The sequence below is a fragment of the Lampris incognitus genome, chromosome 6 (assembly GCF_029633865.1).
Source record: "Lampris incognitus isolate fLamInc1 chromosome 6, fLamInc1.hap2, whole genome shotgun sequence".
NCBI lineage: Eukaryota > Metazoa > Chordata > Actinopteri > Lampriformes > Lampridae > Lampris > Lampris incognitus.
Genome location: NC_079216.1, coordinates 38227106 through 38253149, shown reverse-complemented (window position 1 = coordinate 38253149; position 26044 = coordinate 38227106).

The following is a 26044-nucleotide window of genomic DNA, read 5'->3' as shown; positions in this document are numbered from 1 at the left end:
ACCTGGCAGTGTGGGGGTGTTGCCCTGTTTAGTACCTGTCTCACCAGACCTCGACTCCCCAGCACGGATCTGTCTCACTTTGTAACACTCCAGACCTCTAGAGACAAGACCAGGATCCAGAACTGTTCCTCGCTCAATCAGGTTACACACAGTGATACAGTCGTCAAAATCCGAGTCAGGGTCTGTTTCAGGCTCCCCTGCAAACTCCTGCCTAGAGAGAGCATCTGCGGCGGCATTACTGCAACCAGGACGGTACTTAACCTCGAAATCAAAAACAGACAGTTGCGCTACCAACCTCTGCTCTATAGCACCTAACTTGGCTGTCTTGAGGTGGCAGAGGGGATTGTTATCAGTCAGGACAACAAACTTTGAACCAAGCAAGTAACCCCTGAATTTTTCAGCAACTGCCCATTTTAAGGCAAGCAACTCCAACTTCATGCTACTATAATTTCGGTCATTCTTCTCAGCCTGGCATAGTCTGCGGCTAGCATATGCTAGGACACGTCTGGTGTCACCTTGCTGCTGACACAATACAGCGCCTAATCCATGCTGACTAGCATCTGTCTCAACTACAAATGGTTGTGTGAAATCGGCAAAACCCAAAATGGGAGCAGAGGTAAGTTTTTCCTTTAACTGCTCAAAGGAAGAGTCACACTCTGGTGTCCACATATTACAAAACTGGTGACCTACTTTCCCTGTTTTTTTCACACCTGAACATTTGTTGACTAGGTCTTGCAGTGGCCCGGCAATCTGTGAGAAGCCTCGAATGAACCTCCTGTAGTAACTACAGAAACCCAAGAACGACTGCAGCTCTTTGGCAGTGGTTGGGACCTTCCAGTTCTTAACAGCAGAGACCTTGGAGGGGTCAGTTCCTATACCTTCTGCTGACACCTGATGACCCAAAAACTTTACTGACTGTTGTAGAAAAGCACACTTCTGCAACTTCACCTTAAGGCCCGTCTCTGCCAGTCTCTTAAACAGTCTCAAGTCTCTCCAAATGCTGCTCAAATGTCTCTGAAAAAACCAAGATGTCATCTAGGTAGACCAGGAGTATCTGAAAAATGAGATCATTCATAGTAACTTGCATAAGTCTCTGAAATGTAGCTGGACCGTTACAAACACCAAAAGGCATTCTCACGTACTCATACAGACCAAACGGTGTAGTAAATGCAGTCTTAGTCCGATCTCTCTCATGCATAGCTACCTGGTGGTATCCGCTCGCCAGATCTATGGTCGAAAAGAACTTTGCCCCTCTCAGCGCATCAAAACTCTCATCAATTCTCGGGAGCGGGAATGCATCACGTCTTGTCTTTGAGTTGAGTTTCCTGTAATCAACACATAGCCTCAGACTACCATCTGCCTTTCTAACTAGTACTATGGGCGAAGCATAAGCACTAGAGCTTTCTTGAATGACCCCTTTTTTAAGCAGCTTGCCAATATGTTCCCTGACTTCACTGTACTGTGTGGGTGGGATTCGTCTGTATGGCTGTGTTACAGGTATGTCATCTGTCAGATGGATCTCATGTTGTACTTTGTCAGTGTGGCCTAGATCTTCATCTTCTGTTGCAAACACAAAAGAGTACTTCTCCAGTAACAAAGTCAGCTGTGCTTGCTGTTCTGGGCTACCACAAAAATTGAGCTTGCCGAGAATTTCCTGCACATCTGTCGGTGTTTCGGGGTGTTCACTGATACTCACTTGTTCAGTGTCTGCTGAGATTCTCTGGAACTGTACCTCACAAAGCGCATCACTTTTCACACAGTCTACCTGAGTCAAAACCCCTAGCCTAGTCCGTGGCCCTAGCCAGATATCTTCATCAGACATGTTCATGACTCGGACTGGAAAAATGTGATTGCCCGATGAAACCAAAGTAGGCACAACAACCAAACCTCCAGGAACGGGGACACCCACAGACTCCAGCAACAAAAAAGAACCATCCTCACTCACGGTCCTGAGTCCCCTAGCCATAACTGTAGCAGCAGATGAAGCAGGTATATGGACTACATCCTTACCAGCTACCCTAGCGAAAGAGAGTCTGTCTGTTGCATGTACTGCATGAAGATGATTAAAAGCCTCTCTCCAGTTTGAGTCAAACCTCTCCTGCAGTGTGGTGTCAAACTCAGTGTGTACTAGCTCTCTGCATTTTTTGACAATGTTCATCCCTATTAGACCTGGAACAGAGGAAGAGTGTTCAGAATCTTTAACTATCAGAAAACCTCTCTCTGGGATAGTCAGACCCATGGCTTCTACATCAAGCTCCACATAGCCCATATAGGGTATGTCTAATCCATTAGCTGCAGTGATCTTTAACCACTCAAATGCCGGGTGAATGTCTTCACCTTTCACTGACAGGTGTTCCCTGAAAAAACTCTCAGAAATTGTACTGACCTGGCTACCAGTGTCAAGTAAGCAGGACACTGTAACACCTCGTAGTTTCACCTCAACAGTTTTACATTCTCCGACTGCACGCTCTAAGATCCTGCTTCTGTCTGGAGTCTCTTTTGGTGAGCCAGCTTCCTCCCCTCGAGTTGTGTGGCTCATGACAACTGAGGGTGCGAGTTTTCCTGCACTACATAAGAACTAGGTGTTGCGTCCCCTTGACCCCCTCTGGCCTGTGAGCATTTTCTTGCAATGTGACCTATGCCTCTACACTTGAAACAGATAGGCTGACCATCTGGTGTGAACTTTGGCTGGGGTCTAGGTCGTGGCTTGGGCTCTAGGAATGTCTGTTGAGTGCTGCGCTTACTCAGTTCACCTACAGCAAAGGCTAGATCAGCGAGTGTTTTGCCTAACTCTGCTAGCTGTTTTTCCTGATGGGCTACTGCTCTCCGAACATCATTTAATGCAATACCTTGGTCATTGTTTGTTTTAATAATAGAGCACTGGGTTTCCGGAACCTCTGATGTAACTTGGTTGCTCTTTATGACCCTGGGACGATGAGACCTGCTGTCCTCCATCTCCCACAGGAGGGCCTCGTTCCTCACATCTTGAAGACTGCTCTCTGGTTTGTCCCTAACCATTTTCCTGAGTTCACGCCTGAGTGCTGCTTCTCTTAAACCCTCAATAAACCGGTCTCTGAGCACAGTTTTCTCATTAGGTATTACATCTGAGGACTGTTTCACTACAGAGCTCAAAATCTGGGATAGTGCATGGGAGTAGTCACGGAGGTCTTCTCCATCAGTTTGGTTACGGTTGTAAAAGGCCGGCAAAAGCTGTGTGGGACTGCGCTTTTCCCCAAATGCATTGCTCAGGTAAGAGTATAAATCACTGGGGCCCCACTGACTGACCCCTCATGCATAGTCGCACCTCTTCCAATGCAGGGCCACGCAATAGAGATAGTATATAGTCACATTGTTCTTCTGCTGTTTGCTCTCTGTATCTTAAAACCCTTTCAACCTCTTCAATAAACTCTTCGACAGATCTCCTGTCTGTACCACACTCCCCACTAAATGCTTGGATCTGGCGTTCTCTTGGAACGTAGATGTATGAACGTGTGGGTGCACTGTTATCACTTGCTCTCTGAGCCCTTGCTTCACCATTTAACCTGGTGAGCTCATCTCGCAGTCTGGCAAGCTCTTGCATGGTGGTCTGCATTTCTTTTGTGGCACCTTCACCTATACCCATTATGCCACCTGAGGTGTGGCCATTATCATTACGTGAACTCCCTTCATCACCAGAATCACTAGACATAATGATATATTAATCTTTACTCAGTCCAGTATAAATGAGGATATTTAGTTCAAAACCTGGTTCAAGGATACTACAAGGACAGTCTTTAACTTGGAGCCTTGCTGGATCTTGGTCTTTGTAGCTGAAGTTAGCGCTGGAGTCCTCTACGCTGGTACGGCTGAGTCGTGTGAAACAGGAAGCACCAGAACCTCTTAGATGCCCTCACGTCGTCTCTCGCTGGTCACCACCTCCACAGCAGGATGGCTTCAGACTCAACACCAACGGACGTCACCAGCAATCTTCACCACTGCCGTATTTTTTTTTTTAAGTAAAAATAAGCCACTCTGTTGCCAATTTTAAAAAAAATGTTTTAGCTACACCCCACTCCTGGTACCAAAATTATGTAGCCCGTGGAATTAGATACCACACAGGACACAATTACTTCCGGGGTTCTTGTAGCTTTAAATTTATTGTTTGAACCTTCGAATGCAGATCGTTTTACTGAGTGCATACATTCCTGTGTCTTTCGAGCAAACAGCTCATAAATGTTCACAGATGTGGCAAGTTTAACAGAAAAGATTTTAAAAAAAGGGAAATAATAAATACAAAATACGGTGCAAAATACGGCAGTGGACTATGTACGTTAAACAGGGTTTAACAAAGACATGTGGAACTTCCTGAAGATCGCGCAACTTCTCACTCTGTCAGTTACCTTTAAACAGAATTAAAATGCATATAAAACCTTTACATCCCAAATACAATGGCATGGTGTGGCTTTATTCACGCCAACATTACCTTGTCATGCCTGCAATGGCGAACAGCGGTCGACGGCTCGCGCCCAAAATCACCGAACATCAACTCCAGTAGCGTCTAAATCAAACCATCTTGTCAAATTACCGACATACAATATTGTTTGGAATAATGTTACAGGTATATTTCACAAGATATTTACCCTTACTTACTACGGAGTCAGAGCAATGTCACACCGCAATCTTCAGGCGCTCCACACAAGAAAAAAAGAAAGAATACCCAAGATGCACTTGGATAACTTGCACGGAGTTACAATAAAAGTCCGCCACTGCCACTTACTGGTCAAAACATGCAATGACAACCAAAACTATAAAAATACACTCACAATCTGCCTCACAATTTAAATACATCAAATGACATTTTACATGGCTTGACAGTGTAACAATTACATATATTAACAGTTAAACTATACTAAATTTAAGTGGAAAATCATTTAACATATTTAACAGATTTACCACCCGGCTACACCTACAAGCCATGAGAAGGCTGAAACCGGCTAGAACTTACTAATTGACGCGTCCGTGTTGAAGTAGGCCACTTGTCAGATCAATGATTGAATTTCCACAAGGTCCGTTGCAATAATACTCCACAAGTGTATTTATTTACACCACAAAAATATCTGATGCACAATTGCATGAAAGATCTAAAGCAAACGGTACTACCTTGACAAGTGCACAACAAACGACATGACGTGATGGTCAAAAACCTGTTTGCCCTCGCCGGTAACAAACACACCTGAATGTCATCAGGACCATACACATTATATAGACAGGTAATGCATTTCCACTCTGACAGGTAGAGCCACTTACTGGGCAATAAAGGGAACTGCCATCAAGAACCCAGTTTCATACAGAGGCAGAATGATACATATTGCATAACAATAGAGAAATGCAAGCGAAATATGAAATATGGCACTAAACCAGCAAATTGGCTCTAACACGCCGGCCCCTAATTGTTGCATGTTGGCAGGCGTAACAATTGCACCATGTAAATGCAACCAAAGAGCCAAAGTGTGCCATAGGGAACCATATTGCGTTAACAGTCTCAAGTCTGTGAAACTACTGCCTCGTGCAAAAGACAAAGCTTGGTTACTGGTCGCTCCAACACGTTAGATTTGGTCTTAAGACGCACTGAGCGCACCAAGCTGGGAAGGTCTCCAAAACTCTGCCGAGGAGCCAAGAGCCTCGAGGAGCTGCAGAGTCGATCACAATGACGATATCTCCAGGTACAAAATTTCTCCTAGGTTGACTCCACTTTTGCCGTTCTCGAAGGAGAGGGAGGTACTCCTGTACGCATATTTTTCAGAAAAGTCCAGAAATATACTGAGGTTGCCTTCACCTCCTCTTCACATACAAATCGTCCTTCACAAAGAGCCCAGGCGGTAAGACTGGCTTACCTTTCATCAGAATATGGTTGGGAGTGAGCGGTTCAAGATCGTTAGGATCGTTGGAAAGTTTGGTGATGGGGCGGTCGTTTAATATTGCCTCCACTTCGCACAAGACAGTGTGCAAACCATCGTCATCCAGAGTTTGCAAATGCAAAACAGACGTAAGAACCTTCCTCACCATGCGGATAACTCGCTCCCACACGCCTCTGTGGTGCGATGCTCCTGGTGGATTGAAACTCCAGTGAATTCCATCTTGGAGCAAGGCTCCCTTCAACCGTTGCTGATTCAGAGCTGCAAGAACCTCCTTCACCTCTCGCTCCGCTCCCACGAAGTTCGTTCCATTGTCAGATCGCATCTGAGATACCTGCCCTCTTCTGCAGATGAATCTCCATATGGCGTTGATGCAGGCATCGGTATCCAGAGATGGCGCCAACTCCAAGTGAACAGCTCTACTTGAGAAACAGGTGAAAATCACCCCGTAGCGCTTACACATACTTCGGCCTCTCTTCACTTCAAACGGCCCGAAGTAGTCAACTCCAACGTTTGTGAAGGGAGGTAAATCAGGCAGAAGCCTTTCCTTGGGCAAATCTGCCATCTTCTGTTCTCCTACCCTTGCACAGTGGAGCCTGCAAAAGCAGCACTTTCCAATGATCTTCCTCACAGCCGAATTGGCGTTTGTGATCAAGAACTTCTTGCGAAGCTTCGACAGTGTATGATTTCTTCCACTGTGTCCCAGTTGTTCGTGGATGTGCCTCAGAATTAGTGTGGAGATGTACTGATCTTTAGACAGAATGAGTGGATGTTTCATTTCTTCAGGCATCGCCGCTCTACTCAGTCATCCGCCAACTCTCAAAAGGCCATCATCCAATCGTGGGTCCAGCTTGTAGATCACAATGTCTCTTGCAACTGATTTTCCAACTGATAATGCAGCTATTTCCTTCTGGAACCTTTGTTGCTGACAGTATCGAATGATGGAAACTTCGGCTTCCAATAGGTCATCCAATGACAAGGTCTGCCCTCTCAGGGCTCCTTTGGCCTTTTCCATATCTGCTTCAATGTGCCTGGAAGAACCACGTGTATCCTTCTCGTGGACCTTAACAGCCTGCAACTCCTTCCTATTTTGTACCAGCTCCAGAGGAGTCCTCTTCACCTTTAGAAACCATGCCACAGCTGTCTTGAGTTTCTTCCAATCGGAGAAGTAAGTAACAATTTGTTCTGTAGCATTAGGTGTGTCTGTGATGATCGTGTTCACGACAACAGGCTTCTTGACCTCTGGATCATCGCTGGCAACAATGCAATCTGCTGTATAAGTAGGCCATTCATCCACAGGCTGAGAGAGGAACTTTGGGCCCTCAATCCATCTGTCACCAATCAGCAGTTCTTCAGCTTTCATACCCCTGGATGCGTCATCAGCGGGGTTGTCTCTGGTGTTGATGTACTTCCATTGAGACACGTCAGTCATTTCTCTAATGGTTGACACCCTGTTTGCGACGAAGGTATGAAAGCGCTTGTCCTCGTTTCTTATGTACTTGATCACTGACATGCTGTCTGTCCAGAATGTTGATTGATCCAACGGCAGCTTAAGCTCAGTCTTCAACATCTGGTCCACTCAGACTGCCAGGACCGCAGCTGTCAGTTCAAGACGGGGAATGGTTATATGTTTCAGAGGTCTGACTCTCGCTTTCCCCAGGAGGAATGAAACATGGATACTGTTCCTGCTGTTCTGCAGCCTAAGATGGGTAACATTGCCAAATCCATGTTCACTAGCGTCAGAAAAATTATGTAATTCTGCACGAGTGGGGCGTCCAAAGTCTTTAGGCTTAACGCATCTGTTGACTTTGAATGACGTCATTTTTTCCAGTTCCTCCAGCCATCTTTTCCATTGGTGTGCAATATCTTTGGGAATTTCATCATCCCAGCTGCACCCTCTTCTACACAGCTCCTGCAGTATGGACTTGGCAGGCAGTGTAACTGGGCTAAGGAAGCCCAGGGGATCGTACACTGAACTCAAGATGGACAGCATATCTCGCCTGGTATGCGGTTGCTCCTTCTTCACCATCTTGAATTTAAAGGAGTCTGTTTCCACACACCACAGTAGCCCTAGGGCTCACTCCATTGGAAGCTCATCTCTGTCCAGATTCAGCTCTTTCGAGTCCCTTGCCCGGTGTTCTTCTGCAACTGACTGCAGCACTGACCGGCTGTTGCTGGTCCACTTGGTCAATGTGAAGCCGCCTCTCTGACAAATCTCTGAAAGAGCTTGGACCATGGCCACTGCTTCCCCCTCTGTGGGTAGGCTCTTTAAACAATCGTCAACATAAAAGTTTCGCTTGACCGTGTCAACAACATCAGCAGCAAAGTGATTGCGATTGTCTTCAGCCGTCTTCTTTAGTGCGTAGCTCGCACAACTTGGGGAGGAAACTGTCCCGAACAGATGCACCGTCATTCAGTGTTCCACAACTTCCAGACTTGTATTGCCCTCAGGCCACCAGAGAAAGCGAAGAAAATCTTGGTGTTCTTCAGGAACTTAGACCTGGCAAAACATTGACTTTGTGTCTCCCATGAACGCTACTGGCTCCTGTCTGAATCTTACAAGAACACCAAGCAGCGAACTGGTGAGATTAGGGCCTTGTAACAGTTCACTGTTCAATGAAGTTCCCTGGTATTCAGCACCGTAGTCGAACACCACCCTTAAGTTGACCTTTCTTGGATGATGCACACTATGGTGGGGAACATACCAGACTTGCCCAACTCCACGATCCAGCTGATGCTGAGGCACTTCCTCAGCATATCCATTCCTGATAACGTCAGTGAAAAAACTGGTGTATTCCTTGTGAAACGTTTCGTCTTTATTGAACCTCCTCTGTAATCCAAGTAGTCGTTGCTTGACCACACAGAGGTTGTTGGGAAGAGCAAGTGGTCACTTCTGAAGGGCATCTTCACACTATAGTGTCCATCCATGATGTGTGCTGATTCATCCATGATCTTCAGAAATCGAACATCTTCTCTTGACATTCCCTTTTCTTCTGAATTCCTTTCGTTGAAATCATGGTTATATTGGTTGATCAGCATCTCTTCCAATCTGCTCACGGAAATCCTATTGACATTGGCTACTGGAAGCCCATTTTCAGAAACAATGTCTGCTTGAAGGGGCCCATTGACCACCCAGACCAGAACAGTTCTCACAGCATACGGACCATTTCCATGGCTGTTGACCACCTCCCAAGGTTCCAATAACCTGGGTGCATTGGTACCAATCAATAAGTCAACATTTGCCTTAATGGTGGGGATTTGGACATCAAACAGGTAAGGCCACTTCACCAAATCTTCCTGGGTGACAATATTGTCACTAGTCACAGGCATTTCCCTTTGCGAAAGGACTTCTGGGAGGCTATAGAAGGTGTCACCACTGAGACCAGACACCTCCAAACCTTTCAGTGAGGTACTTGGGACCACCTTCTCCTGTCCCAAAGTGCGCAGAAGGAAGTTGGTCTGTCGTCCAGTCACATTCAACGCATGCATTAGGTGGTCAGAACAAAATGTTGCAGAACTGCCAGGGTCGAGAAAGGCGTACGTTTGCAGTATCTTGTCTCCCTTTGTGGACTTGACTTGGACTGGCAAAATGGACAGCTTACAATCACTTCCACCGGCTCCAGTAAGATCACAAGTTTGCGTTGAAGCTGTAGTGACAACTGGATTGACAGCTGAAGTGACACTTGTAGATTCCTTAGGCTGCTGGTCTGTGCTGGGATAAGGCCTGTCAATATGAAGCATGGTTGGATTATTTTTTCCGCAAACCTTGCAGGTTAGGCGTTTGTCGCAATCACCACTCATGTGACCGGAACACAAACATCCAAAACAAATCCCTTTTTGCTTCAGAAAGAGAATTTTATCCTTGTGCTTCTTACTTTTCAGTCGCGGGCACCAGAGAGCGACTCCGAAAGCAGCACACACAAGATCCAGATTTCTCCACTTTGGCATCATGCCCCTTCTGGACAGAGGCTGAGTCTGGTTCTTTGGAGTCCAGATGTGTCACAGTTGTAGCAAAGTTGTTGCCTTTAGCTCTGCTGTACTTGGACTGAGGCTGGGACTTGCTCCTGTTGCTCAATACTTCTTTGCCAATTGGTCGGTCCTGGATGTCGCCGAAACGTGGGTCAGAAAGGGTCCTAACTTGGCGTTCCACGAATGTGACGAGATCGTTGAAAACAGCTCTGCGACGTCGTCGCTCCAGTAGCTCATGAGCTGTTGTCCTCAATTTTTCCCTAAATCTGTAGGGCAGCTTGGTCATGATCATGCGCATGTTGGTAGGCATGTCGAGCTCTTGCATGTGTTGCAGCTCTGCCATCACGTTGCAACAGTTGCGCAGGAACAGAGAATAGGCCTGTAGCGCCTTTACATCCCCAGACTTAACTGTAGGCCAAGCCAAAGCCTTCTCAATGTAAGATGTAGCAATCTTAAACTCATTTCCGAAATGTTCATGCAGGAGATTCTTTGCCATGTCGTAACCATGATCAGGCATCATGTGCTGACAACTCCTTACCAGCTCTTGTGGTTGTCCTTTTGTAAATTCTTCCAAAAAATATAAGCAATCTGCTTTGTTAGCCTTTGATTCAATATTGTGCTCAAATGCTCTTATAAAGCTCCTGTATTGAAGCGGATCGCCATCAAATGCAGGGATATCTCTGAATGGTAGAGACATTGAGAGCTGTTGCTGCACAAGGGCGTCTGTGATTTCGTTCTGCCTTTGCATGATTGTGCTCAAGTCTCCTTGTGGTGGCATTTGAGAAGGTTGATACAATGGTGCAGGTGACCCAGTATGAGCTGGCATAGAATTAAATTGTGGTTGTGCAACAGGCTCTTGCATAGAAAGATTGAATGGCTTTGCTGCTGGATTTAGCGCAGTAGAGATTGGTTGAGGAGGTCCAGTGTGATTTTCCACATGCGAGATCCTTCCATTAGAGGTTCGTGACCATCTCCCACTCTCTGATGCAGTGTCCAGAACAGCCAGTTTAGCAGCGGTGCAGCCAATTCAGCATCCATTTCCAGGTGCTGCTTCTTCCTCCTTAACTCTTCCTCCTGAGTCTCCAGAGCTTGTCTCTCCTTCAAAGATGCTGCTTTCACCAGCAGTGCAGCTCTCTCAGCCTCTGCTTTGATACGTTCAGAGGCTGTACCGTTACCACTCTGTCTGCTGGTTTGAGAGTGTCTACATTCAACATTTGGTACGCTGTCACCTGGTTTCACATCATCATCCACTTTGTGAGAGAGCACATTATCTGGTTGCACATGGTCTGGGTGCACATCCTCTGTGGGCACACTATCTGGGTGCACGTCAACCACATTGCTCACATTACCAATATTTTGCGTCAACTATTGTTCAACTTGAACATGGAAACTCTCCTCAATTGCCATTCTTGACCCAAACCAGGCGTTTTGTTTTTCAATTCATCCGGGGGCATAGGTAACACAGACATGACATCATTATGCAGACCCGTGGCTGTCTCGCACAGCCTACCATATTCATCAAATACACCTTGTACCCCTTTCACATTAGTAGCCTGCATAAATACCTCAATCATTTGCCTCAGCTTTTCAGCTTTGTTTAGTTTCTCTGATCTTTAATTTTGCAACTTTCCCAACCTTTCACATAAAACCTTATAGGTCGGTTTAATTTCCCTTTTTCCCATTGTGACAACACTGTCCGCAGCCGCCTCGGTCCGCACGGGTTTGTCAACATTACTGTCCTCAGAACCGTCCATGTTGACAATCCGCAATAACTTTATGCGCGCAAGTTGGTTCAATCCAAAGTCAACGGCTAGAACGCCCAGTCATTCAGCTACCAATGCATTGGAATTTACGCTCGCAAACTCAAACTTGTGTGCACACAATTAAATGGCCATTAATGGGTAGCTACCACATACCTCGGCTCAAAGCCTACTGAAGAAGTTGGCAGCTGGAGTTGGGTACCGTTGGAGCTCCGGTGCGCTGATCTGACGGTCGGCGTTCTCCGTGCGTCCGCGTTAACATCCACACATGAAAGCGATGCACAAACAAATCCCACGCCGTCCTCAATGGATCAGATCAAAGGCGCAGATCAAACGTGAAAACCATCCAACGATGTCATCAACGACGTTCTCAACGAGCAAAGTTTTTGACTTTGTGTAATGGCTTGAATTACTTGGGACAAAAAACAATAAACCTACAAGCCATGAGGAGGCTACAACCGGCTAGAACTTACTAATTGACGCGTCCGTGTTGAAGTAGGCCACTTGTCAGATCAATGATTGAATTTCCACAAGGTCCGTTGCAATAATACTCCACAAGTGTATTTATTTACACCACAGAAATATCCGATGCACAATTGCATGAACGATCTAAAGCAAACGGTACTACCTTGACAAGTACACAACAAACGACATGACGTGACGGTCAAAAACTTGTTTGCCCTCGCCGGTAACAAACACACCTGAATGTCATCAGGACCATACACATTATATAGACAGGTAATGCATTTCCGCTCTGACAGGTAGAGCCACTTACTGGGCAATAAAGGGAACTGCCATCAAGAAACCCGTTTCATACAGAGGCATAATGCATAGAATGATACATATTGCATAACAATAGAGAAATGCAAGCAAAATAAATACAATATGAAATATGGCACCAAACCAGCAAATTGGCTCTAACAATGTATAGTTGGTGATTTTAACATTGATATTGATAATCCTTTTTACTCATGTGTCATAGATTTGTTTTAAACATTTCTAAATCTTTTAACCTTGTGCAGCAAGTCACTGGCCCCACACATAACCGTGGGCACACCCTTGATTTAGTTTTCACCTTGAACATGTCTCTTAATTCTCTAAATAAGATTGATCTTGTCTCTGACCATAAATGTATTACCTTTGATGGTTCTTTACCACTTCAGAAACGTATAATTCACTCTGGCATCTTAAATAAGCAGTCAACAGTCATGTTTTGTTTTCAATCTAGTTACTTTTCCTGTCTGGCCAGCTGCCCTCCTCATTTTGCCAACATTAATGACCAAGTTAGTTAGTTTAATGATTTGTGTACATTTGCCCTCGATTTTTTTTTTGCTCCATATACTTCCAGGTAGTGTTGTAGTCGAGTCACTAAACCTTGAGTCCGAATCACGTCTCAAGTCCCCAGTGTTCGAGTCCCCAAAGACGAGTCCGAGTCAAGTCCCCATTACCTGATTCCGAGTCCGAGTCATCAAGGTTGAGTCTGAGTCGAGTTCCAAGATGGGCTCCAGTGCTCCACTCTGGCGTCGTAAAAAAGCTGACATACAAATAAAAAGGTCTACATTAAACAAAAATGACACAGCTGTCACCATTTCAGAGGGAGTTTATTTACTTTATAACACAATAGCCAAACAAAAAAACTAACAAAAACAAAAAAGTCTTTATCAATTAAAAAGTCCGAGTCATCAGTGCTCAAGTCCAGGTTGAGTCATGAGTCCGGAAAATCAGGACTCAAGTCGGACTGGAGTCCGAGTCCTGGACACAAGTACTACAACATTGCTTCCAGGGCTGTCCCAGTTATTAACACAACCCCTTGGATCAATGAAATCATCCGGAAAAAAAGAAGGGAATAGGGTGTCCGGGTGGCATGGCGGTCTATTCCGTTAACTACCAACATGGGGATCGGCGGTTTGAATCCTCGTTAACTTCGGCTTGGTCTGGTGTCCCTACAGACACAATTGGCCGTGTCTGCGGGTGGGAAGCCGGCTGTGGGTATGTGTCCTGGTCGCTGCACTAGCACCTCCTCTGGTCGGTCGGGGTGCCTGTTTGGGGGGGTCGGCTGGGGGGAATGTCGTGATCGTCCCACGTGCTATATCCTCCTAATGAAACTCCTCACTGTCAGGTGGAAAGAAGCAGCTGGCGACTCCACATGTATCTGAGGAAGCATGTGGTAGTCTGCAGTCCTCCTCGGCTCGGCAAAGGAGATAGAGCAGTGACCGGGACGGCTCGGAAGAGTTGTGGTATTTGGCTAAGTACAGTTGGGGGGGGAAAATCCAAAAAAAGAAGGGACTATAGGAAAGCCAAACGCAGATGGAAAAAAAATCTACTTTTATAGTTCAACAACTCCATATGATGGACTTATGGAATTTGATTCAAGCTATTAAAGATTTGAGAGGTGCTTACTTCTCTGACTTGATTGATAGTAATAAACATAACCCTCGGTTTCTTTTTAGTACTATCAATCAGCTTGTGAATCCCTCTCTTCCAACCATTTCCGCCTGTTCTCATGACTGTGAAAATTTCTTTTCTTTCTTTGTTGACAATATTGATGGTCTAAGGTCCAATTTTACCCCCACTGCCCCTACCCTGCCCCTTTAAGCCCTCCGATTTTAATGTCGGAATTTGCTCCCATTTCTCTGCAGTTCCTTGTAAATACTGTAGCCCATATGCATCCCTCTTTCAGTCCCTGTGATATAATTCCCACAAAATGTTTAAATCCCTCCTCCTTGGCTTAGGTCCCAGCCTGCTTACTATCATAAACTGCTCACTCACATCCGGGTCCATACGTGTCTATTTTAAAATTGCCTGTGTTAAGCCCCTCCTCAAAAAAACTCTCTCTCGATCTGGCAAGGGTCGAGAATTATAGACCAATTTCCAAACTTTCTTTTTTTATCCAAAATCCTTGAAAAAATTGTTGTGGCCCAAATCCTGCAGCTGACTGAGGGTCATAACATTTTTGATAAATTTCAATCCGGCTTTCAACACAAGCATAATGAACTCAGCCACTGAGGATGCACAAGCCAGTGCATTCTTAGTGCTGTTCCCAAGCCTGGATAAATGGGGAGGGTTGCATCAGGAACGGCAGCCGGCATAAAATCTTTGCCAAATCAAATATGCTGATCATAAATCAGATTTCCATAAAGGATCAGTCGAGACTCGGGTTACCAACGACCACCACCGGTACTGTTGGCCAGCAGGGTGCCAGTGGAAACTATGCTACTGTTGGGCGAAGGAGAAGGAGAGGGGGAAGGCCTGTGCAGAGGCAAAGGGGGGGGGGTATGGAGGTGAGAGTCGGGAACTTTGAATTGTGGCACTATGACTGGTAAAGGGAGAGAGCTGGCTGATATGATGGAGAGAAGGAAAGGTAGGTATACTGTGTGTGCAAGAGACCAGGTGGAAGAGGAGTAAGGCCAGGAGCATTGGAGGAGGGTTCAAACTCTTCTACCATGGCGCATATGGGAGGAAAAATGGGGTAGGGGTAATTCTGATGGAAGAGTATGTCAAGAGTGTGTTGGAGGTGAAGAGAGTGTCAGAGAGTGATGAGTATGAAGCTGGAAATCGAAGGTGTGTTGATGAACGTTATCAGCACATATGCCCCGCAAGTTGTGTGTGAGATGGAAGAGAAAGAAGAATTCTGGAGTGAATTGGACAAAGTGGTGGAGAGTGTACCCAAGGAGGAGAGAGTGGTGGTAGGAGTGGACTTCAGTAGGCATGTTGGTGAAGGGAACAGAAGTGGTGAGGAGGTGATGGGTAGGTATGGTGTCAAGGAGAGCAATAAGAAAGGACAGATGGTTATGGATTTTGCGAAAATGATGGTAATGGCTGTGGTGAATACATATTTCAAGAAGAGGGAGGAACACAGGGTGACCAATAAGAGTGGAGGAAAGTGCACACAGGTGGACTATATCTTATGTAGGAGGCGTGATCTGAAAGGGATTGGAGACTGCAAAGTGGTGACAGGGGAGAATGTAGGTGGTGGTCTGTAAGGATGACTTTGGAGATCAAGAAGAGGATGAGAGTGAAGGCAGGGCCAAGGATCAAATGGTGGAAGTTGAAGAAGGAAGACCTTTAGGCAGAGTTCAGGGAAGAGTTAAAACCAGCACGGCATGGTAGTGAAGAGTTGCCGTGTGGCTGGGCAACCACTGCAGAAATAGTTAAGGAGACAGCTGGGAAGATACTTGGTGTGTCATCTGGACAGAGGAAGGAAGACAAGGAGACTTGGTGGTGAAGTGAGGAAGTACAGCCAAGTATACAGAGGAAGAGGTTGGCAAAGAAGAAGTGGGATATTCAGAGAGATGAAGTAGACAGGAGTACAAGGAGATGCAGCATAAAGCGAAGAGAGGTGGGAAAGGCAAAGGAAAAGGCATATGACGAGTTGTATGAGAGGTTAGACACTAAGGAAGGAGAAAAGGACTTGTATCAATTGGCTAGACAGAGGGACCGAACTGGGAAGGATGTGCAGCAGGTTAGCTCGATCAAGGATAGAGATGGAAATGTGCTGATAAGCGAGGAGAGTGTGTTGAGAAGGTGGAAGGAGTACTTTGCGGGACTGATGAATGAAGAAAATGAGAGAGAGAGAAGGTTGTATGATATGGGGATAGTTAATCAGGAAGTGCGGTGGGTTAGCAAGGAGAAAGTGGGGGCAGTTATGAAGAAGATGAAGAGTGGAAAGGTAGTTGGTCCAGATGACATACCTGTGGAGGCATTGGGGTGTTTAGGAGTGATGGCAGTGGAGTTTTGAACTAGATTGTTTAACACAAGCTTGGAAAGTGAGAGGATGCCTGAGGAGTGAAGACGAAGCATTCTGGTACTGATTTTCAAGAATAAGGGTGATGTGCAGAACTGTAGTAACTACAGAGGTATAAAGCTGACCAGCCACAACATGAAGATGTGGGAAACAGTAATAAAAGGTAAGTTAAGAAGAGAGGTGATGATTAGCGAGCAGCAGTATGGTTTCATTCCACAAAAGAGCACTACAGGAGTACAAGGAGATGCAGCGTATTCTTCATACATTTTATAAGTCCATTATAATTCTGTTATCCTCTTTCAATTTTTTATTGTATAAATTGCGTAAACACGAGAGATCTCTCCTCAGTTGCTCTCCCCGAGGTTTCTTCCTATTTTTCTCCCTGTTAAAGGGTTGTTTTTTTTCCAGGGAGTTGTGTTATGCTCGCGCACCAGAACCTGACCCGTGTGGCGAAACCCAAGACAGACAGGCACGAGATGACTTCTAAGTCTTCAAAGGGGGGTTTTATTGTGGGAGGGAAATGTATGGTGAAAAAAAGCGTTCCGTTAGTGGGATGTGTGAATAAACTATGTGTGGTGTCCCGTGGTTTGCGTGTATAACTATGTGTGAGTGTTTTTAGCCAATGTGTGGTGCGGTATGTAAATGACCAGGAGGTGTTGAAGAAATGTGCGTGCACCTGGCGAGAAAGTCCAGTCCGTGATCCAAGAGGGGTTGTCCGAGAAAGTCCAGGTCCGAGATCCGGGAAGTCGAGTCCGAAAGGAGGGGTCCAGGTAGAGGGACAAGGGGGGAGATCGCAGGAGAGGTCCGGGGAGAAACGTGAAGGTCGCTGGGGACGAGGGAGACGCGGAAATCGCGGAGGGAGAGTCTTGGGAGGAAACAGAGACACGAAGATAAGCCACTGGGGAATAAACAGAATGCAAGGAACGCTGGAGGGCTTATCAGAACTTCACCGCAGGGTTTAGTACGTCGAAGCACTGAGAGACGTTCTGGGAGGCTTCTTGTAGAAGGCTGCCTGATTGCCACAGGTGTGCCTGATGGATGATGGCAAACACCTGGTGCAGTGCAGCGCTCGTCTCCTCAGAGCGCGAGCCGAGCACTCGGATGTTTCCGGCACGTCCGAGCTGGGGGAGTGGCTTGAACGTGCCGGGGAGGCAGCTCGGGGCGGTGTAAGCACAACAGGACTCCCCCTCCTACGGGAGACACCGGGCGACCGTCCGATGGCGTTGGCCCAATAGAAGTCCTCCAGGAGTGCAGGGTCGGCCAGGTAGGACCGGGGAACCCAGCTGCGGTCCTCGGGCCCATAGCCAACCCAGTCCACCAGGTATTGGTACCCACGCCCCCGGCGGCGTACGGCGAGCAGCTGGTCGACATCCCAGACCATGTCACCACCGTCGAGGACCCTGGGGGGGTGGAGGAGCTTGGACAGGGGGAGACAGGGGGCTGGTGGCTACCGGTTTGAGGCGCGAGACATGGAAGACGGGATGGATCTTGAGTGAGGTAGGGAGATGGAGACGCACCGCCGAAGGGTTGACGATGCGGTCGATGGTGTAGGGACCGACGTAGCGGGGAGCCAGCTTCCGGTTGAGGGTAGGGAGGGGCAGGTCCCGGGCCAGGAGCCATACCCTTTGGCCAGGTCGATAAGCTGGGGCCGGCACTCTCCGCCGGTTGGCGCTGCGCCGGGCCCGCTCTGTAGCTCGCAACATAGCGGCCCGGGCGGTCTTCCAAACGCGCCGACATCGGCGGAGATGGGCCCTCGTGGACGGGACCGCCACCTCCAACTCCTGATGGGGGAACACAGAGGGTTGATAGCCCAGGGAACACTCGAAGGGGGACAAAACGGTAGCCGAACTCTCCATGGAGTTGAGCGAGTACTCCACCCAGGGCAGGTACTTGCTCCAGGAGGCGGGGTTGCTGGTGGTAACGCAAAGCAAAGCCGCCTCCAGGGCTTGATTGGCCCGCTCTGCCTGCCCATTGGTCTGGGGGTGATACCCGGAGGAGAGGCTGACCATGGCCCCAATCCCCTTACAGAAGGCCTGCCATACCTTCGAAGTGAACTGGGGACCACGGTCAGAGACAATGTCCAGGGGAATCCCATGAGGTCGGACGACGTGGGAGACGAGAAGGTCCGCCGTCTCGGCTGCAGAGGGGAGTTTGGTGAGGGCAACAAAATGGACGGCCTTGGAAAACCGGTCGACAATGGTCAGAATGGTGTCATTGCCTTGGGACACGGGGAGGCCAGTTACGAAGTCCAAGGCAATGTGGGACCAAGGTCGGCCGGGGACAGGAAGGGGGCGTAGGAGACCTGCTGGAGGGCGATGGAGAGCCTTGCTGCGGGCGCAGGCTGCCACGAACTCTCTGGTGTCTGCCTCCATGGTGGGCCACCAGAAACCCCTGCGGATGAAGGCCGCCGTTCGGTAGACACCGGGGTGGCAGGCAAGATGGCTGGAGTGGCCCCACTCCAGCACCTGGGGCCGGACAGAGGGAGGCACAAACAGCCGGTTCCGGGGTCCATTGCCTGGGTCGGGATGGGCGCGCTGGGCCCTTCTCACCACTGATTCGATGGCCCAGGTGACGGCACCCACCACCCGGGCCGGGGGAAGGATGGTGTCTGGGGCGTCAGGGGACCCCTCGGGAAACAGACGGGAGAGGGCGTCTGCCCTGACGTTCTTGGTGCCCGGGCGGTAGGTGAGGGTGAAGTCGAACCGGCTGAAGAAGAGAGCCCAGCGCGCCTGCCTGGGGTTGAGCCTCTTAGCCGTCCGTACGTAGGTCAGGTTTTTGTGATCGGACCATACGATGAACGGCTGCCCTGCTCCCTCCAGCCAGTGTCTCCACTCCTCTAGGGCGGCGTGGACGGCCAGCAAGTCCCTGTTGCCGATGTCATAATTCTTCTCCGCAGGACTGAAACGCCGGGAGAAGAAGGCGCACGGGTGGATCTTCTGGTCCTCCTCCGACCGCTGGGAGAGGACGGCTCCGATGCCCGTGTCCGATGCGTCCACCTCCACGATGAACTGTCTGCACGGGTCCGGGTGGGCGAGCACCGGAGCCGTTGTGAACAGCCTCTTCAGGGCCAAGAAGGCGGCTTCCGCCTCCGGAGGTCCAGGAGAAGGGGCGGAGGTTGGAGGTGAGTGCAGTGAGGGGGGCGGCCACACGGCTGAACCCCCTGATGAAGCGCCGGTAGAAGTTTGCAAACCCCAGGAAGCGCTGGAGTTGCGTCCTGTTGGTGGGCCGTGCCCACTCCTCCACCGCTCGGGTCTTCCTGGGGTCAGTGCGGACGAGCCCCTTCTCCACGATGTGGCCAAGGAACTCCACGGAGGCGGAGTGGAACACGCACTTCTCGGCTTTCACGAAGAGCCTGTTCTCCAGCAGCCGTTGGAGGACCAGGCGGACATGCTGGTGGTGTTCCTCCTCAGTCCTGGAGAACACGAGTATGTCATCCAGGTACACCACCGCGAACGTGTTCAGCATGTCCCGGAGCACGTCGTTGACCAATGCCTGGAAGACGGCCGGGGCGTTGGTGAGGCCGAAGGGCATAACGAGGTACTCGAAATGCCCTAGGTGGGTGTTGAAGGCCGTCTTCCATTCATCCCCTTCCCGGATGCGTACCAGGTGGTACGCGCTGCGCAGGTCCAGCTTCGTGAACACCGTGGCGTGAGAGTGGCTCGAACGTGGAACTCATAAGGGGGAGTGGGTATTTATTTTTCACCGTGATATTATTTAACATTCGATAATCTATGCAAGGCCTCAGGCTGCCCTCCTTCTTTGCCACAAAAAAGAAGCCCGCCGCCACCGGGGAAGACGAGGGCCTTATGATTCCTGAGGCCAGGGACTCTGTTATATAATTGCGCATAGCCTCCTTCTCTGGGACGGAGAGGTTATACAACCGACCGGTGGGAAGGGCGGCCACGGGAAAGAGATCTATGGCACAATCATAGGGACGGTGAGGGGGGAGGGAAAGTGCACTCTCTTTACTAAATACAGGGGCTAAATCGTGATAAATGGAAGGAACACCAGTGAGATCCGTGGGAGGAGGCACGGGTCTGAGGCCGCTGGACGGGGAGTGGGCGGAGCGAAGGCAGTTGGCATGACACGCAACGCTCCAACCCAAAATCCGCCCAGTAGACCAAGAGATGTAGGGATCGTGCCGTTCCAACCACGGTCTTCCTAACACCAGGGGCGCGCAAAACCAAGAAACGGATAGCTTCCACGTGATTACCCGAAAGAGTGAGGGAAGCAGTGCTGTGTGTGATTTTACCAAGTGAACGTCCATCTAGGGCTTGGGCTGTGAGGGGTGTGTCTAGGGGGACGAGTGGAATGCCGGCCTGCCGGGCCAGCGAGGTGTCCATCAAACACTCGTCCGCCCCCGAATCCAGGAGTGCACCAACAGCCAGTGAGCGGTTACCCCCGTGACCGACCCAACTGCATGGGCTCCTCCTCCGGCCTGGATCCAGAAGCCACCCAGGGTTGCGAGGTGGAGTGTGAGGGTGGAGAGAGCCCACGGGACGCTGACCCAGGGAAGGCACCGGTAGGACGGACGGGGGTTGGTCTATGGGAGGGGCCAGCGCGCGGGGCGCGTTCCTGGCGCCGCTCCCGCAGCCGTTCGTCCATCTGGAGGGCGAGGGTGACGAGCTCGTTGAAGGAGGCAGGGCGGTCCCGACGATAAGATCTTTGATGGGCTCGCTCAGCCCCCTCCTGTACGCGCTCTTGAGCGCAGTGTCATCCCACCCACTGTCTGCCGCGAGTATCCTTACCTCCAGGGAATAATCTGCCACCGACCTGGCTCCCTGTTGGATGGAATGGAGGCGGCCGGCAGCGTCCTGCCCGTCAGCTGGGTGGTCGAACACCAGATTGAACTCGCGGCGGAAGGCACCATAGTCCGAGGCGAGCTGCTCGGTATGGCCTACCGCCGCTATGGCCCAGCTGAGGGCTTTGCCGGTGAGGAGGGACATGACAAGGGCTACCTTGGTCTCTCCTGTCCTATACCTAGCTGGCTGGTGTTTGAACAGGAGCTCACACTGACCAAGGAAACCCCTGCACAGCTCGAACTCCCCACCGAAGGCCTTGGGGCAGGGGAGGTTAGGCTCGCACCGGGGGTCCAGTGGGGGTTGACTCGGAGGGGGAACGTCGGGACCAGGAACGGGGAAACCGGAGGCCGAGCTGGGGGCAGAGACCGAGGCCAGGGCAGGGTGATCGCTCATCCTGGAGACCGCTGTGGAGAGTGCAGCGATCTGCGCGGTGAGGGCATCTAACGTGCTCGTCGCGGCCTGGGAGCCGGACTGAAGATCGCTGATCTCTCCGGTGACACGGGTGAAGGCAGTAGTAAGCTCTGAGCAGAGAGAGGCAAGTTGGCAACTGTGACTTCTTACTACTGCCTCTAGGGGGACGGAGCTCTGGGGCGTCACAGGGACCGTCCGCTCCTTGGGTTTGCCTGGGTCCATAATGGCTTCGACGTTCTGTTATGCTCGCGCACCAGAACCTGACCCGTGTGGCGAAACCCAAGACAGACAGACACGAGATGACTTCTAAGTCTTCAAAGGGGGGTTTTATTGTGGGAGGGAAATGTATGGTGAAAAAAAGCGTTCTGTTAGTGGGATGTGTGAATAAACTATGTGTGGTGTCCCGTGGTTTGCGTGTATAACTATGTGTGAGTGTTTTTAGCCAATGTGTGGTGCGGTATGTAAATGACCAGGAGGTGTTGAAGAAATGTGCGTGCACCTGGCGAGAAAGTCCAGTCCGTGATCCAAGAGGGGTTGTCCGAGAAAGTCCAGGTCCGAGATCCGGGAAGTCGAGTCCGAAAGGAGGGGTCCAGGTAGAGGGACAAGGGGGGAGATCGCAGGAGAGGTCCGGGGAGAAACGTGAAGGTCGCTGGGGACGAGGGAGACGCGGGGAACCGTGGAAATCGCGGAGGGAGAGTCTTGGGAGGAAACAGAGACACGAAGATAAGCCACTGGGGAATAAACAGAATGCAAGGAACGCTGGAGGGCTTATCAGAACTTCACCGCAGGGTTCAGTACGTCGAAGCACTGAAAGACGTTCTGGGAGGCTTCTTGTAGAAGGCTGCCTGATTGCCACAGGTGTGCCTGATGGATGATGGCAAACACCTGGTGCAGTGCAGCGCTCGTCTCCTCAGAGCGCGAGCCGAGCGCTCGGATGTTTCCGGCACGTCCGAGCTGGGGGAGTGGCTTGAACGTGCCGGGGAGGCAGCTCGGGGTGGTGTAAGCACAACAAGTTGTTCCTTATCCGATGAGAGGGTCTAAGGACAGAATGTTGTGTTGCTGTTTAGCCCACTGAGGCTAATTTGTGATATTGGGCTATACAAGTAACATTGATTTGATTTGATTACAGATGTGATGTTTTCTTTGAGAATGTTGATGGAGAAGTAGAAGGTCAGAAGGAGTTACATTGTGTCTTTGTGTCTTTAGAGAAAGCATATAACAGGGTGCCAAGAGAGGAGGTGTGGTATTGTATGAGGAAGTCAGGAGCGGCAGCGAAGCAGTGTTGTAATGTAACGAAGTAAAAATACTTCGTTACTGTACTTAAGTAGAATTTTCACGTATCTGGACTTTACTTCGTTATTTATATTTCTGGCAACTTTCACTTTTACTCCACTACATTTCCTAAATAAAATGTATACTTTTACTCCGATACATTTCCCCTAACCATCTTCATTACTCGTTACTGTTGCATTGTTCATATTTATGTCACGGATGTCTAGCTACATACTTGTTTGGTATGTTAATACACTTTTGTAGAGTTAGACTGCAGGAGCAAACATTAGACGTCCAGTCGTACTTGGTGGGGCAGGAAGAGAACTTTATTGCACATGCGCAGAAGTCATACACACACACATGGATACCCGCAAGGACCAAAATAGCTGCTTATAGCGCAGTAAATAATACAGTGGCTGACTGGCTGTATATGTGAGACTGCACATTATGTTCAACACCCTCACTCAGGCTCACCTTTACAGACTTACATGAAAAGAAAAACAGGTCTTCCTTAAATGTGTTTGGTACCCCAAATACAGCTCTATAAAAATAATCCACATCTTGCTCGTCAGTACATTCTGCTTTACACTGGTATTCTTCAAGATATTTTGGGGTCTTCCTCTCTCTAGTTGGGTAGCGGTTTCTGCCCTCACTATCCCCCTGGTTATTAGAAAGTGTACCACTTTCACCTCCTGTACCTGTAATCTGGGGCTGCTCATCAGTCCTAACTGGTACTACATCAGGCTCGTATGAGTCTATATCCTCATAGCTGTCTCCATCGTTGTGTGGACCTGTTTGTGTCTGGCAGTCTCTGTTGCTCTTCTGTATGAACTTAACTAATCTATGCTTTGACACTTTTCCTGTTTTTGGATAATATACATTGTATGCAGGGCTGTATTTATCATATCCTATGAAAATGCCCTTCTCGCACCTTGGATCCAGTTTCTTTTTGTCTTGTCTATAGGCATAGCACTCAGTGCCAAAAACCATCATATGGGAAATATTTGGTGTTTTCCTTGTGAAAGCACTGTATGGGGTTTGCTTTAATCGCTTACAATAGCACCTGTTGCGTATCTGTGCAGCTGTCTGCACCGCAAACCTCCATAGCTGTTTTGGCATCTTACTTTCTAGCAGCATACATCGTGCCATGTCAAATAATGTTCTCCAGTTTCGTTCTGCCGTGCCGTTCTGATGCGGCGAGTAGGGGGTACTAGTTTGGTGACTAATTTTATTTTCTCTCAGCAGATCTTGGAAACATCCTCCAGTGAACTCGGTACCATTGTCAGACCTAATGGTTTTCACCTGCCCAAAGGAGGCAGTGTCAGCTAAGAATTTTTCGGTAGCCTTAGCTGTATCACTCTTTGACCTCATGAAATATGTCCATGTCATACTGCTATAGTCATCTGTGAAAGCTATGGTGTATTTATACCCATCTTTATCAGCAGGCTCGATCAGGCCACACATATCTGTATGGACTAGTTCAAGTATTCCTTTAGCTTTGCTATCAGCCTGTCTATTTCTAGACTCCACAAATTTTCCTTGTGTACATGTTTCACAGTTGAAGTTAGATTTGTCATTTTTCCCCTTAATCATCATTCCTTCAACTACAGTTTCTAGTCTTGAAACATCATCTAAGTTACAATGACCAAGGATTCTGTGCCACGTTTCAATATCATGACATCCTTTGTATCCGTCAACATTATCATCAGTATTATTAGCTGTAGACAAATAATACAGTTTCCCAAATACTTCAATGTTAAACTTGGTACCCTCGTTTTTATACCCCATCCAATTTTCACCTTCCTTGAAGTGGATTTCTGCTCCGTTACTTGAGGCTGCTTTAACGGAAAAAATGTCCTGAGGAAACGTCGGGATATACAGGGCCCTCTTCAGTCGTGCTGTCACCTTTCTTCCTTCGCTGTCAATTAAGGTGACTTCAGCTTCTCCTCTGGCCTTGGCAACTCCGGTAGCCTTTGTCCCGTCTGCAAGTTCAATCACGTGACTCTTGGGCTTAAAGCCTTTATCGACTGTTTTGAACTTTGTAAAGTCATTTATCATGTGTGACGTCGCGCCACAGTCGACCATCAAACCTCTGTTGTTGACAGTCCGCCTCACCGGCCTGGTGTCCTCTTTCATCTTGAAGCAATATGACCTGCCTTCCCGGTCATCGGCGTCCGCCTCTATTTCTCGGTGGGTGCCGTCTGTCTCTCGGTGCGCTCCCCAGCGTCCGTCCTGGTCCCCCGCTGCACCCTGCTCTGCTCCGGTCACTCCCGCGATGGCGTCTCGCTGCTTCCCCCGGCCTCGCGCGTCTCTCCTGCGTTCCGCTCTTCTTGGTTCAGGCATGCTCGTACATGTTCGAGACATATGCCCTTTTTGTGGCATCTGAAGCACTCAATTTCGGCCATGCTCTTTCTCTCTCTACCTCTTCCACGAGAGGTGGTGGCTGCTGTGGCAGCTCTTATCACACTGTCCCCGTCATCACCATTACTCGGCTTGTACCTTTCTGTGTCTTCAAAGCTCCTTAGTTTTGCCTTAAATTCACTGAATGTCAGGCTGTCACTACTCTGAGTAATATGAACCACGAACGGTTTGAAAGAGTCCGGCAGTCCTTTCACTACCATTCCCACTTGCAACCCGTCACTTATGTTCTCGTCGGCTCCTTTCAACGACGAGAATATTGTCTCTGCACGAACAATATACTCCGTGACGGTCTCGTTGCTTTCCATGCGAAGAGCTGAGAGTTCACAATATAAACTCACCACGCGCGGGTTCCCTTTGCCCGCGTAATGTTGCCGAAGTATCTTCAATGCCGCCCTACCGTCGGCTGCTGCATCCCGCATAATTAGTGACAAGCTCTTGTTGTCTAAAACTTGCACCAGCTCCGCGTACGCTTCTCTGTTTTTCTTGACGTCTGCTTCTCTCAACTGGACAGCATTTTCGCCCGCAGCGATAACTGACACGTTCAGTAGAGTCTCGCTGAGTCCTCTCAACTCCATGTGGGCTAGGAAGCGAATTTCCCATAACTCGTATCCTCTCTCGTCGCCGTCGAACAAAAGTCTATTAAAGCGCTGACTAGACATGGCACTGGGCCCATAACCTGTTGCACTGTTCATATTTATGTCACGGATGTCTAGCTACATACTTGTTTGGTATGTTAATATACTTTTGTAGAGTTAGACTGCAGGAGCAAAC